Source organism: Alligator mississippiensis, chromosome 2 (assembly GCF_030867095.1).
Source record: "Alligator mississippiensis isolate rAllMis1 chromosome 2, rAllMis1, whole genome shotgun sequence".
In the NCBI taxonomy this organism is placed as follows: Eukaryota; Metazoa; Chordata; order Crocodylia; family Alligatoridae; genus Alligator; species Alligator mississippiensis.
In genome coordinates this window covers 122706348-122722172 of record NC_081825.1, presented here as the reverse complement: position 1 = coordinate 122722172, position 15825 = coordinate 122706348, and positions in this window count along the sequence as shown.

The following is a 15825-nucleotide window of genomic DNA, read 5'->3' as shown; positions in this document are numbered from 1 at the left end:
AAAGGGTAGGCTATGAAATCTGCCTTTGGGATCATTCATTTTTAATCATTCCTTTCAAATGGCAAAAATAAACAAAAGCAAACTATGTAATGTTTTTGCCCAGAAATGTGGGGTTGTGTAAATATCTATATGTCAGAATCAGAAATGCGGACTGCTGTAAGTACAGACCACTTCTTATTAAAAAGGAATCCTAGAGAATCTGACCCTGAAGTCATTCCTTATGTGGAATGCTCAGTGATTCTCATTTTTATATTAGAGCATAGTTAGAGCTTTCTCTTATAAATCAGCCCAAGTAAGGAACCACTGTAGATTAAAATCAAGGATAAGAACTGTCATCTTTTACTGAACAAACTTAATATCTCCATTTTCATATTTTATCTAGGCATCTTCATAAATAATTGAGTCTCGCTGAGTCTACTATAAGCTAGTTTAAAAAAAAATATCATGACTTTGCTTCATCACATTAATCTAGTCTTCGATTCAGTCAGAATTGTCCCCTAATGAGAGTTGAGGGCTTTTTTTCATGCATCTTTTACAGATTGGTCATTTTATTCATTAATCTCAAGTTTTGCTTATTTACTACATAGATTCTGTAAACTATAGCTCATATGTTTATATCATGTTTAGAAATGGCCTATGCTAAACTTAGATATGTCTAGCTGCACTTTCCATTCAGCTGTCAAAAACCAAGCCCGTTCCTTCACTTTCAAAACCCAGAATGGAAGTGGCAAAGATGCTCTGCTGATGTAACCTGATATTACTTTCAAGCCAGCTGGAGACACATATCCTGAAGTGGTGACCAAAAAAACCCCAAAAAACAAAAAAAATCCCCTCCAAAGTGTCCTTACCATCTCTGTGCTGGGTTTATGGCATGTTCAGCATGAGCAGGTAGATGTGGTTTAGGTCTGGCATCAGTTTCAAGAAAGCCACAGAGTCGATATAGATATGCTTTAGATGTCAGCAAACAGAATCAATAATTGAAATTTTTATCCATGCTTGGGAAATTACATAGATGTGAAAAGATAGGGACAGCAAGACACATTTATATCTTTATTATAAAAGAAAATGAGCCTGAAATTGAACACAATGATGACCTAGATGAAACTCAATTTCAGAAACACTTTACATTGATACTGCAAAATATGCAATTTATTCCTTACAAAATATTATCTGTAACTATAGTGATAGTCAATGGGATTGAGTTGGATTTAGTGATTAAAGCAGGCATAAGATTTAGAAATAATATATTGTGAAGGTTTATTAGAGGCCTTGAAACATTGATGCATAACATTAAAGGCTTCCAGGAAGCAGGAGATGCTAGATTCCAGTTGTAAAGACATAATAAATCATCAGTCATGACATTTGGAAAATTCAAAGTAATTTTGGTTCCATTCATTATGGTAACCCTTCACTGAGTCTCTCCTAAAGTAGAGTGGCCTGTTCTGTATGTCTCATCAATTGTCAATGAACAAGGGAGTCTAAGTATGCGTAACTTAAAAATTGAAGAGCCAGTGGAAGGTGTAACACAAGAAGCCCACACCTTCTTTCAGCTTCTCAGACAGTAAATTATATCAATTTTGAATTTCTGACATACTGCCAAGGTTCACAAATGAGTACGTTACTGTAAGCTACTTAACATATTGTGCAGAAGATTGAATCACAGAAAGCATGATTGATTCAGGCCATGAGAGATCATCTGTCCAATTGGTGGCACCACGATGTTAACTTGTTCCCCTCCCTCGCTCCAAGGCTCCCAATCCTGGTGCTGCTGCCCACCCACCTTTGCTTTCCAGCTGCTGCTGCTGCTGGAATCCTCAGGCTAGTCCTTACTCATATGGCTTCCATAGGCTGTTGCTGCCACTGGGGTTCGGGCAGATTGCTGTAGTCAATAGGGTGAAGCAACCTATGGCCAGGGAACTCAGGGGGACCTAGGGACCCTCTGCAGTGCAGGGGCACTTGTGCACTGTAGAAACATTTGCCTGCTGCATGGCAGGGGCCTGAGCAGTGCCTCCGCATTGGAACAGTGGGGGAAGTAGTTTGGCTCAGGAGGGTCACATGGTATGGGGGAGGCGGGTGTGCAACTGGGGGAACATCAGGGACACATGCAATGCCATGAGCAGTCCCTGTGGCATGTACTTAGGGCATATATGGCCCTTGCAGCATGTGGCTGGCAGGCCTGTGGCTCTCGGCTACTCAGAAATTGGATGGTCCCTTGATATAGTCCCTCTCTCTATCCCAAGACAGGTTCAACTATAAATAAATGATACTCACCAACTCTTTGTCTAATCTGTTCATACAAAATGCAAACAATGGAGACTCCATAACCTCCCTACCCAAGATATAGAAGTGCTTAATTAACTTTATATCAGAACATTCCTCATTATGGCTTGCTTACTTCTCTCTTACTGCAACTTAAACCTATTATATTTCATCCTATTCCCAGAAGCCCAAAGCACAATATATGCTTTCCCTCTTTTAAGCAACCTTTTACACATTTGAACACTGTTAATGGGGAACTTTTTCAGTCTTTTCCTGAAAACCAGGCCCTTCAACCTTTTCTTGTAGGTCATGTTTTGTGTACATCTCATAATTTCCTTGGTCTCCTCCGAACTCTTTTTAGTTGGTCAACATTTTTTAAAGTACAATGCCAAAAATTGGAGAGATACACTACGCTATTTTTCAATTCCATTGCATGAGATGTTATAGGATAGAACTAAACAAATTGCATTATGGTATACATTGGCTGGTCTTCTAGAAAAAAATCTTACCCAGACTATTCATTTAGAACACTGCGTTATTTTTAAAGACGGTTTAAGTTCTGAGGAGGAGACAGAGTGAATAACCTCTGAAAAGAAAACAACGCACATTTATTGGTTCTTTCAGGTTCCAGAGCTGGCAGTGTAGTAAAGCAACAAGATATTTGCAGCGTTTTTCAGGGCCTTCAAAATAGAATAGCAACAGCCTTTCAGAGTACTTTGTATTTACACAGCTAGTTTCCTAAGAGGCGTTTGCAGCAGGAAAAGGGATCAGGAAGCAACTGAGTTGAACAGTACATGCATCTAAGAAATGGCAGCGTGCAATACAGGTCTTCTGAGTTTTGCCTGGAAATTTTAATAGCAAGAGATACAGGATAAAGTATTAGCATTCCTCTAGAATTAACTTGGCATGTTTATTTAGTAAATTACAGCTGTTGGTAGCTTTCTTATGGACTTAAAAACCTTTGTCTGACAAAATTTATATTTCTGTTAGAGCTGGAGAAGGCTGTTTACATAGTATAGTCCATCACATAAACACAAAGGTTTATTTCCTAAAGCATAGGTTCTTCTGCTCCATCCCATTAGAATATTTCCTGGGGTGTCACTTCATAAACATCATACTCCCCATATACTGAAAAATATTAAATGAATGAGCATACTTCAATAAATTAACACTTGGCATTGGGCATCAAATCCCACCAAATACTGAGGCACTGTGCAGTTCTCTTGTCTAAAAATCAGATCATAAAAATCCCATTTTAATTCTACTATCCTTGAATAAGGAAGGAGCAAAAATCAATTCACATGCCCATCTTGCAAAACCCGTTTGGTGGTCAGATTACAACCCCTGGCAGATGTTTTTCTCGTACTCTTGCAGGTTCTGGCAGCACTGGTAGACCATCAAAAGAAATAAATGGGGCTTTTTGTTCCATTTTCTCTCTGGTATAAATGTGGAGGAAGAATGACAGCAAATACCTTCAAATTCTATCCTGAATCAGAATGGCAAAGGCAATTTGCCTGATAAAATTGGGGTTATTATAAATTACATTATAAAAGTCTGCTATTTTTTCCTGCTCTAATTGGTGTTTATTTTAAAAAAGTGAAATTCTCCTTTAGCCAGGAAATTTAGTAATATAATATTACGTCTGAAAGTATCCATTTTCACCAACGCCTCTAGTGATAGATGAATTATTTCTCCCTTGTTACTTTTTCCTTTCAGACACTTCATTGCTGCTCAAATAGATAACTGTCAAGAGGAGTGTATCATGCGATTCAGAGGAAATGTTGTCCATTTACTTTTCTCTTTCTCCATTTTCCCCCTAGATTTTTTTCTTTCTTTTCACTCTGTTGAACTTTAAACATCACCACAGATACTTTCATGTAAAAAATTCCCAGAGAAAGCTCTGAAATTGTGCCATCATTGTGTAAAAGTTTAAAACTTTTGTGAAATTCAGTTTGTGCTGTACAAGACACAGAAATTAATCAGTTGTGTAAGATGAAAAAGCGGGCCAGTAAAATTAAGAAAAGTTCAAACAACAGGATAATAAAAATTGATAAACATGTTATTTTCACACAACTTTTCAGCCATGAAAGACAATATAATTCACACTGAGGTTGTGTTATTGTAAGTCTAATTTAAAAGAGAACAGATTGTATGATCTTCATAGGATGGAACTTGTGGTTAATGTCTTATTCTCTTGTTTGGACCGTTCCTCACAGTTAATGCTACCTAAACGGAAAAAGCAAGCAGCAAAAATGTTTCATTGCATGAATGCGGCAGACAAGGTTCTTTGGGTGAATCGGATACCTTTTATTAGACCAATCTTATTGCATGAATGAAATCTTCTCTGTTATACAATCTGTCGCTTACTGCAAGGTAAGAAACTGAAAAAGGCTTTGGTCCTACAAAGGTTTTAGTAGTCAAATTTTGTTTATTGAAAACCAGCCAAAGCTAGAAAAACATTTGGATCCAAGTTTCCTTTCCTAAAAACCTACAAAGATCAGGCAGATGAACATAACAGAATTTTGGTCACTTTCTATAGTATGCATATTGGCAAACTCTTGACAGATGCCCCATAAAAACAGAGCTAGCTGGGATCTGGATAAAATATCTTTACTTTTCCTCCAAAGTTCTTGCTGTCTCTAGTGAGGAGATGGATTATGTCCACATATGTTCCCTTACACTGTGTGCGTTTGTATGATTCAATTACCTTTGTCCTGATGACATTAATTTGAGTGGTACTTACTACCTGATTACCATTATTTTCTATTTGCTATAAATGAAGAGTTCTCTCTTCTTCATTCACATGACCATCTTTAAAAGATTCTGACTAACCTTTCACAGCCTAAAGCACAGCTAGAATGGTATTCTCTTCTGTATTCTACAATTTATGTTTTATCAGAAAATATTCACACTTTTTATTTTATGTCTTAGAATTGTTTTTCTTTATGTAATACAAGACTTAAGTGTGTGAACCTTAAGGCCACAAAAGAAATAATTTGCCTTAAGTTAAATAAACGAGAATAGGAGAGAACACAAGTTCATTAAATGGAAACAACAGCAGAAGGAATAGCAGATGTAATGGAAACAAAGGCACTTAAGGATAAAAGTTGCCTTAGGTTTAACACAGTAGTTGTCTTTCATGACATGAATGTCATAAGCATGTTTCTTATGATGGCTGATACATATAACTACAGAGACCCTTCTAATGACTGTTTTGATGACAAACTCCAGATTATCAGTCAGTCTATGTGCATTCTATTAATTCTAGATGATAAAAACATATTCTATCTTGGAATGCCAGAGGCAGTCATCTTCTACCAACGCTGTCCAGTCCCACCTATGCCATTGTCAGAAGTCACTTTTTGACTGTTCAGATGGCCTAATGGGAGGAAAAAACCAGTTCTTTCTAACTCCTCCCCAGGCATCTGAGAGGAAAGTTTCCAAATGCAGAACCAAAAACAAAAAGTGCGGGGGCTGATTTCCAAAACCATGACTGGGTGTTTCAGAGGGATTCAGAGCTACAGATGAAGCACTCAAGTATGAAGTAAGAAGAACAGGACATTATTTTATATTAGAGTGAGGAAGTGAGAGATTTAACTTCAGATCAACCCATGGGCAACTGGTGTCTCCCGAGTCTGGCGGGGCACTAGATCGCCAACTGGGGGGATCCACCAGTAACCAATCACTGAGCCCCAAACTGCCAGCAGTGAAACCAGGAGTGCTCTTGTGCCGGCACTTCCAGTTTTGCGGCTGGCACTTCCAGGGGTTCCGCAGGCAATCTCAAGGAGTGCACGTGCACCCATGTGCACCCCCTATGCACTGCCAATGGATCAACCAATAGTAAAGCAAGCTTTCTTAGGGGAGACAAATTCTGGACTCTGCATAGAGGGGGAAAAGTAATTCTGTCCACATGGATTCTCACATAAGTTTTGCTTTGCTGCTCTGATCTAAGGATCTCATATACTACATCCCAATTGACTAATAGTATATTTTCTTGCATGTAAGCCATACCTTTCCCCTCTCAACGACAGCTGGAGAAAGTTATGGTATGCATTATACATGAGGAAAAGGTTCTCCTATGGGTACAGATATTTGGTGGGGAGGGGTGAGGGTGGAGCACTGGTAAGGTAATTGCTGTGGCTTCACGGCATCAAAGCTAATGAGCAACCCTGAGTCCTGGCATGCACCCCCCAACACTGGTGTAGGCTCTCATCCCCAGAGACCCCAGGCCTCAGCTACTTACCTGTATTCTAATGCAAGACCTTTTTTTCTTCTTGAGGTCTTCTCAAAATATTTAGGGGGCACATTCTATGGGAGAAAAAATAGTAAAGGCTGGCTTGTTTTGCAAAGACTACTTTGCTTTTTTCTGGAAATGCCTACTGAATGCATTACTACCAAAGGAGAGAACGTCTAAAAGAAGGTTCATAATCTTTTGAAGCTAAATGGAGAAGTAGAGGTGCTAAATGCAGACAGACAGCCTCAGGGTGGAATGGATCTTAATGCTAAAAGAGGTATCTTTCCAGAGAGGCTATATAAAAGAGGCATTTGAGGTGCATCTACACATGCACTTTACTGAGGAGTAGACTAATTAGCTCTACAGTAAAGCATCATACTCTACATATATGCTGGTATGAGGGTGCAGTAAATTAATTAACTCTGCCATAAGATAGTATTGTCGGGGACAGTACAGTTTATGACAGAATACTTTACTGCACTGAAATGACATGTAGATGCTGACTGGGGGTGTAAATTGCACCCGGTCAGCCCAGCCAGTTAGGGTCCTGCTCTGCTCTGACTCAAATTGCTGCCATCTCAGATGCACATGTAGATGCTGCACCCTGGAGCAGTTTACTTCAGGTCAAAGTGCTCTGGACTTGTTTGCATTACATTAATTGCACATATAGAAGCACCCATACACTCTTAAATGTGACATTTTCTAAAATACTCTTCAACATACTACTCTTAAGCATTTTGAGCTTGTTTTCAAATTCTACTTACTTCTCTTACTTACTTCCTTAAGCTAAACCAATGAGGTAATATCTAATGCATCTTTCCATTACCATGTTTTTCTCTTTTGTTTGTTTATTTATTTATTTTGCTTCAGGCTCATGATTATCAGATTCTTCTTCGAGAGCCACACGTTCATTTCAGGAGCTTATCTGCTGTATCTTGACAACACTTCTGAAAGATTTAGTAATCTGTGTCTTTATTTTTGCTGAATGCACAAAGAAGGGAAAGCACAAAAGGGATTAAGATGTTATTTAATGGTGTATGGGTTTTTCTAAATTTAATTCTGTTAGTTTGGTCACAAAGTCTAAAAAGATTTTTTTTTTCTCTTTAACTCTGTGCCTTACCTTTTTTTACACATATTCTGGACCCACTGTTGCAACAAAATTAAAACACAAAAGAATGTAAGTCTAAATATTTGTTTTTAAGAACGTTTCTGTTCCATGAAAACAAAACAAAAATACCCAGTGAAGGTTACAAGTATTTGAATATAAAAATTATAACAAGCAGCAAAATATTCTAGATTCAACCCATATTTTTAATCAATTTAATGTAACAAGTACAATGAGATAGCACCTCAAATTCTAAAATTGCTGCACCATTTTCATATAAGACATCTATCCTACACATATATATCATACTTAACTATAAAGGTGTCTTAAATGGTGAAATCAAAACTGTGAAAATAAATATTTTTCAGTTTACTAACTGAAGCCAAAAAATAAAATAATATCTTGTTAGCTGATCAAAAATGAAGTCTTAGTTTCTCTATTAAAGAATATACCAAAAGGCACTTGAAACACTTCATTTGAGAGATTTTATTGTTTTAAAAATAATTTAAAGTAAACTTCAAAATAATTATATTAGTGAATGAAAAAAAAATCAAAATATTTGATTTAAAAAGTGACAATCAAAACATTTATTTTTAACTAAGTTTTTTTTGGCCAAATTAAATTTAAAAAAAATCAACAAAATCATGACAAGTATCAATTGACCTGATGCTTAATCCTTGGGTGCCTACAGACATTAGGGCCCCTCTCTAACTTCTGGACTTATGGCACAGAGGCCCACCCCTGATTCAACAGATGTTCACCTGTTGGGTCAGGTTGGGGGGGAGAGGGGACTGGAGCCAGCCTGTACCCACCCTGGCCAGCAGGCAGGGGCACTCCAGCAGCATGTAAGAAATCTGCTGAACTGCACCTCTTTCAATCTCTGCCCCCCCACCCCCCATTCTGGGGCTGTCAGTAGGGGAGGAAAGGGAAAGAAAAGAGACCTTTTGGCTGCTGAAAGGCCACATTTGGGGCGGGGGAGGGAGTAATGGACACTTTTTGCCTTGGCCTGGCTCCCCTCAATATCCCAGCAAGGGTAACTGGGCAGGGACCTGTAAGGCAAGGAGGCTCCATTCTCTCCCCTTCCCCCTCAGCTCTGGCCATTCAAAGCAGCTGGGAGCTCTGTCTATTTCCCCCTCCCTCTCGCCTAGCCCAGCCCAGTGCCCCATGTGAAAAATTAACCCTGGAGGGAACCCAAGTTCCTTAAGATGCTCTGCTTTACAGTGTCTTAATGTAATACCTCATTTGACCAGAGTTAGTTTTTTTGTGCATTTGCCTATTTTAAAAGTGCTCTGCAGCCATGCATATGTGTTGAATCATGGCTGTAGAGCACTTTCAGGGCCCAATCACATGAAAAATTACATTTGTATATGAATCCTTTTTGACATCTAAAACATTTTTCTGAAAGAGGCCACCTTACTCTAGGGGTAAGTTACATTTAAGGCTACATTACATCTCCTTTACATTGCCAAAATATTATAGAGAGGCTTCAGTGAAAATGATAGTTGCACTCTTTCATTCTTTTATGATAAGGTAGAAGATCTCAAATACTAGTACCAATAGAAATATCTATTATAGTTACAAGCAGTGATAGAAGAAAATGGGCCTGGAACCAGACTCTAATTTCCCTATTTAAAATACAACTAATGAATTCTTAAATATATTATAAAGTTATATTTTTTTCTTCTATATTCCTTCTGCAGTAGCACACATAAACATGGATATTTTATCCCTAGCAGAAGTTATTAAATCTGTAGGCCTTCACAAATAGCAAGTACTGGCTGTGGAGACTACTCTGAATACAAAGGAACTGGTTGAATAGATCAATACTTGCCTACAATCTCTGCCAAAATTAACCCACACATTTGCAGATTTGTTCATCCAAGCCTGATTTCCACACTAGAACAAATTATTATAGGCCATAAGGTACTCTAATTGTTCCTTTTTTAATTTTTTCCTAAATCAACAAACATTAAAGAAAACATATAATACAATGTGATAAAACAGTGGTTATCACTTTGCATTATGAAAATTCAGCCAGAATTAGAATTAAAACTAAATCCCAATAATCCATGTCTGAAAATGATTATTGCCCCTTCTACTACTGCAAAAGGCGAGTACATAATTTTTCTTCCCTTGTGTAAGCTTAATAGCTCTATTTTCAGATTTTATTTTCACTGTCCATAGAAGTATAACAAACAATGTTTTATACAGAAAACTAATTCAGCAATGCAGATAACTGGAGCTGTTTCTCCATAGGCAGATAAAATTTCATGATCATTAACTATAAACAATAACCATCAACAATAAACATTTAATGATAATCATAAAAAGAATTGGACATTATAAAGACCAACAAATACACAGCTATTCTACGCTAAAATCACTGTTGTCCATTTAAGAAGAGGCTTTACACCTCACTGCATGACAGCAAACGATAAACAGTGATAATCTTCTAATTACAGCAGTTCAGCACATTTTTGGGACTTTCTCTGTAATTTTAGTACATAAACTCTTTTCCAACTTGTATCTTTTCTTGCATAGACCTTTAATGTAAACTACACTGTGATAAAGTTTTGCAAGTGAAGCTAAATGGGTTCATTTTTAGCATTTACCAATTTTGCAAGTAGGCAACACTATGATTAATATCCTTTACATAACAGCAATTTGGTCCATTTTTCACCAGAAACAAATAGCAGTCCCCACCCCTGGAAATTACTTTTTCCTTTTCAGTGTATAAAATATGTGGACCCAATGGGGGAAAACTGATTTGTTCTTGCTGTAATGTTTTCACTAGACAGTTATTACCATACCAATCTGCATAGCTCTCACAAAGTTCCTGATTCAGCAAGGTACTTAAGCATGGGCCTAACTTAAAGCACATGAATAGTCCCATTAACCTTAATGACGGCCATTCTATACATTACACAGCTGCTTAAGTACCTTGCAGAATTCTGGCTAAAGAGAGGTTAGAGTGGGAAAAAAACAAGTAAGCACCACATAAAAATGTATCAGAAAAGTACTTAAAAAGAATGAACTAAAGAACACATACAAAATTCACACAACTATTTCAAATTCTTGTTGTATTCTTATGTATTGTTTCTAGAAATTATGCTTTAGAGTCCTTTTATGCTATATATTTAATATACTATAGGTAGAACAAGTGTAAGAATCTCATCCATTTAGACCAGAGCACTTGGCAGAATAAGTGGTATATGGTCACTGATTTTTATTAAAAAATGTAGGGAAAATTAGTTTAATTTTTGGAAGGATATTTTTTCAAGAAAAGGAAAACAATACTTTTATTTTGATGAGTCCTCCTGAATGGGCTCATGAAACCAGGTGTTGAAATGTGTCATGTCAAATTTGAAAAAAAAAAAAAAAACTTGCAAGAAAATCTTTTTTCTAAGACTAAGTAGAACTGAATTAAATTGATAAAACTTAACTTTACAATTCAATATGGAATGCTGCATTTACTATTATGCCCACATATGTGACCGGTTTTAGGTTAAAAGGTATATTATAATCATCTATTTAATCCCCTGCATGTCAGAGGCCACAGAATTTCATTCACTTATTTATGTATTTTGCAAAATGATGATCATCTAGAACAGGTAACACCAAAAATTCCAAATGAAAACCCAAGGAGTATTAATTATATTTGGTAATAATCATTTCAAGTGGTTAACTACACTCACTTTTAACATTTTCTATGTAAAGGGCAAAAAATGTTATCTGCTTTATTAGAACCAGACCCCTTAAATTCTACTTCTAAGGCATGGCAAAATTCTTCCAGAGACTAAAAAGTGACTATTCAGCCAAACAAAATCTGTACTGCTGGAATCCTACATCTTTCCTGGAGAAAAATATATTGTGGATGAACTAAGTATAAAGTGATTAAAATCCAAACTTGATCTTCTCTATAATAAGAAAGTTAAGAAAAGGAAAAAAAAAAGTTCAAAGCAATTATTGTAAATGAATAAGTGCTATTATCAGGAAGTCAGCAATAAGTAAGTAGTGGAAGAGAGTACAAACTAAATTAGGGAAGTTTCAGATGTGGGACCTATGATGGAAGCTAAAAATCAGAAGTTCCAAAATTCATTCCTGAATGCTGACCAAAGAGATTGTATAGTGTAAAAATGAGGTATTGAAAATTACTAGTCACTTTCTAACTCTTTGGCCTTAGTCTAAATCAATAACACTCTACTGTAAAGGTTGTCAGAATTTCCCATCCTAAGAAATAAACAATTCAGGAATTGTACATTGTCATATCAAAATAAATCTTTTTTTTTTTTCTTCACCATCTATACTTCCTTTGCACTTACCCAGTCTACCTATCTACTTATGTGATATGATATTAGAGCATAACCTAAATCTTCAATGCAAAAATAACAAGGTCCAGCAGGGGTAGAGATGATAAGACACCTACAGTTGCTCTGAGAAGATGCGATGCCATCCCGAAGCATTTAAAACATTCAAAATACTATTGAGAAAACAAATTATTCTGCCCATGCAAAAATGCTGACAGCATTCATCCCCCACTCTTATGGTAAACTTGGGTTGTAAAATGCATATTCCATTTCAAGCAATGGAATCATGAAAAGAGGATATGAAAAAGTGGTGTATTATACACAATCCCTCATTAATTTTCATTTGATCTAACACTGGCTCCTCTTGGTTTTTTTGTGTTTCAGAATCTTCTGGTGCAAATAACCTGAAAGCTAAAACTGGAAAACTAAGATAAAAATCTGTATATAGGCTTCCTTTTATAAGCAGACACAGCAGGCTAATTTGTCAAGGACATTCTCACTGTGCTATAGTGCTAAGCATATATGTATCTGTAAAATTCCAGCAAAGCAAATGGCTGGAACAAGTGTCAAGAAACTCAGTCATCTGCTGTACTAATAACCACAAGACTATAAACACCATGCTGAGAAAACATCCATAAGGAGCAATGTCATTACCTTAACATTTCAGGTTGGCTTGATGAGCTGTTTATGCCAATTAACACAGAAGGAAAATTGCAGGGTAACTAGCACCTTCATTTAAGAAGTCTCTCTCTGATGTGCAACTTATGATGAGTTCTGCAACATATCTTCTTGAAGATCACAACATTTAAAATGATGTTAAATCATATAAGGCAACCACAAATTTAATCCTATCATGTTGTAATCTTTAGAGGAAAATAACTTTATTAGGAACATATATACATCCAGGAGATAACATAATGCTGAGTACAGTCAGAATGTATTTTTATTTATTTTTTTTATTTGAAATTATATTGCTGTCTTTATTTGAGAAGTAGCAACCTGTCTTTTCTCTTTTTAGGGCTTATATCTATTATCCTTTCTTGTGCTGAATCAATAGCCAATATTAAAATCAGGTCCTAAAAGAAGTGGACTCCAAGATGAACATGAGCTGTCAGTGTGATGAAGTCATCAGAAAAGCTAACTGCGCTTTATCGTGCATCAGCAGCTGCATGACAAACAGAGCCAAGGACGTGATACTTCCCCTCTATTGGGCACTGGTCAGATCAAAAATTGGAATACTGTGTCCAGTTTGGGGCGTCACACTTCAAGAGGGATGTGGATAACCTGGAGAGGGTCCAGAGAAGGGCCACTCGTATGGTTAAGGGCTTGCAGGCCAAGCCCTATGAGGAGAGACTAGGGCACCTGGACCTCTTCGGCCTCTGCAAGAGAAGGTTAAGAGGCGACCTTGTGGCTGCCTATAAGTTCATCATGGGGGCACAGAAGGGAATTGGTGAGGCTCTACTTACCAAGGCACCCCTGGGGGTCACAAGAAATAATGGCCATAAGCTAGCAGAGAGCAGATTTAGACTGGATATTAGAAAGAACTTCTTCACAGTTCGAGTGGCCAAGGTCTGGAACGGGCTCCCAAGGGAGGTGGTGCTCTCCCCTACCCTGGGGGTCTTCAAGAGGAGGTTAGATAGGCATCTAGGTGGGGTCATCTGAACCCAGCACTCTTTCCTGCCTATGCAGGGGGTCGGACTCGATGATCTATTGAGGTCCCTTCTGACCCTAACATCTTTGAATCTATGAATCTAAGAAATAACAAAATTATATTGTACCAATTATTTTTCTATCATATATAAAATCTCCCACTTGGAAATGTTCTTAATTTTAACTTTTTATATGGTATAGTATGTATTAATGATAGGGCTTCACATACGGAGCATCTTCCTTCCAGGAAAGTTATTCAAAGAGCTTCAAGGATTGGGCCAGAAAATATCCCTTGCTCTAATATGGCTCAATAGAGTAAGGGGTTTTTAAGAACACCTTTCTGAGAGATGTAGGCTGCTTGTATTACTAGGAATAACATAGGGATGAACAAGCATATGCTGTTGGACCTCTTTTTCCACCCCCTGCCTCCCTATATACAGAGACAGGTAGAGAGTGGGCAGCAGTAACAGGAAATCCAGCCAGTACAGGTGAGCCAACCCAGAGGGTATGTAACTACTCCAGAAACAAAACTAGCTAAACTTACTTTCCTTCTAGAGTAAAACAGAAAAAAAAAGCACCAAATCACGATCCTCAGAATTACAGTGCAGTGTGCTGTGCTCCTCAGACAGTGTAGCTATTGACTACTGAATACTTGGGACAGATTTTAAAGGTTCAATCCAGCCCTTATTAACTGTACAAGACATCATAAAAATCCAGCTCTTACTAAGCCTTGCAGAACTTGAGCAGAGCTGTGGTGAATACATCGTACAAACTGGGCTTATTCTTCAGTGAAAACAGGATAGCTAAAGGAAGGCAAAGTACAATAAGGCTCAATAACATCTTATTGAAGCACCAAGGTCTAGAATGGTACAAATTACCACTTACCAAATGTGTTAAACTTTCCTTCGGGCAGTGACTTCCTCTCTTTTGTAGTAGTAGTAGGAGGAAGAGGGTAGTAAAGCACTAGAAACTAGTTATCCTGGGAAGTTGTAGAATCTCCATCCTGGGAAATTTTTAAGATCCAGCTAGACAAAGCCTTGGCTGGGGTAATACAGTTGGGGATGATCCTTCTTTGAGCAAAGGGTTCCTCCAGAAGTCCCTTCCAACCCAAATTTTCTATGATTTATAGCTTTTGTCAAGTTACTATAATAAAATGAACACGAAAAACTATCTATAGTAAAGTAGCATTTATATCATTTATAATTTTAACTGACACATACCATACGTTTACCCATTTTACCAGTTTATATTAATTTAGAACAAAAGATATGAAGATTTTATATATATAAAAAGGATCAAATGAAGCAGTCGACAGTAAAACAAAAACAAACAAGCAAAAAAGGATTTAATTTGATTTTGGCCCTTATTCTTTGTGCAAGTAATTCAATTACACCTAAAGGCCAGATCCAGATGTTCAGACACATGAGGTTTGTGGTGCCACAAACCTCTTTGCAGCACCACAAACTGCATCCCCAGCATGTTAAAATGTGCCCTGCACTGCAAATTTGTTATGCAGAAGCAAAATTTGCTACCAGGAAATCCTGGTAGGAAAAAAAAAGTGTGGAAAAAAGCAGTATGGTGCACACAAGAGGAGAATGCACTGATAAACACAGATGCTGGGTTCTCTCAGGAGAAGCTCTGACTGCTGGTCAGAGAGTCTCCACTGCTTTAGTTGCACCTTGGCTCCTCTAGCATGGCAGGAGCCAGGAGGAGCAGGGAAGTGTCATTTCCCTGAAGCAGGGCAATTTCCCCCACACCAAACTGCATATACAGGATTGCACACTGCAGTAAAACATAGCGGCACAAATTTGCCACAGCAAGCGCACACCCCTGCAAGTGGGGATGAGCACAAGTGTAGGATAGGTTCTGAATTGTTAGAGAAAAGCCTGATTGTTTTCTTTTCACTGGTTCAATATTTAAAGTTTCCCATTAATGGAAAGATCTATTTTCCTTTTATTTCAAAGCACACACAAGACCCCACATAGTGATTTAAGTCATATATATGATTCTTCTCACAAGAAGATATTTGTCTGAATATGGGGTTTGACACCACATATCCATGATAACTGCAGATCTCTTTAGAGTGAGTCTCAGTCTAGGAATGGCCTCTCATTATTTGTAATTTTGCACCGCAGACAGGTAGGTTTCTAGACCAAAGAAATGCTGTATTAATCTTAAAAAGGGGAGAAGTTTTAAACTGTCACTGTCAGTATATCTGTCCGTGCACTAACTTATAAATTTATGTCTTGTTTCAAATATAGGGGAAATAC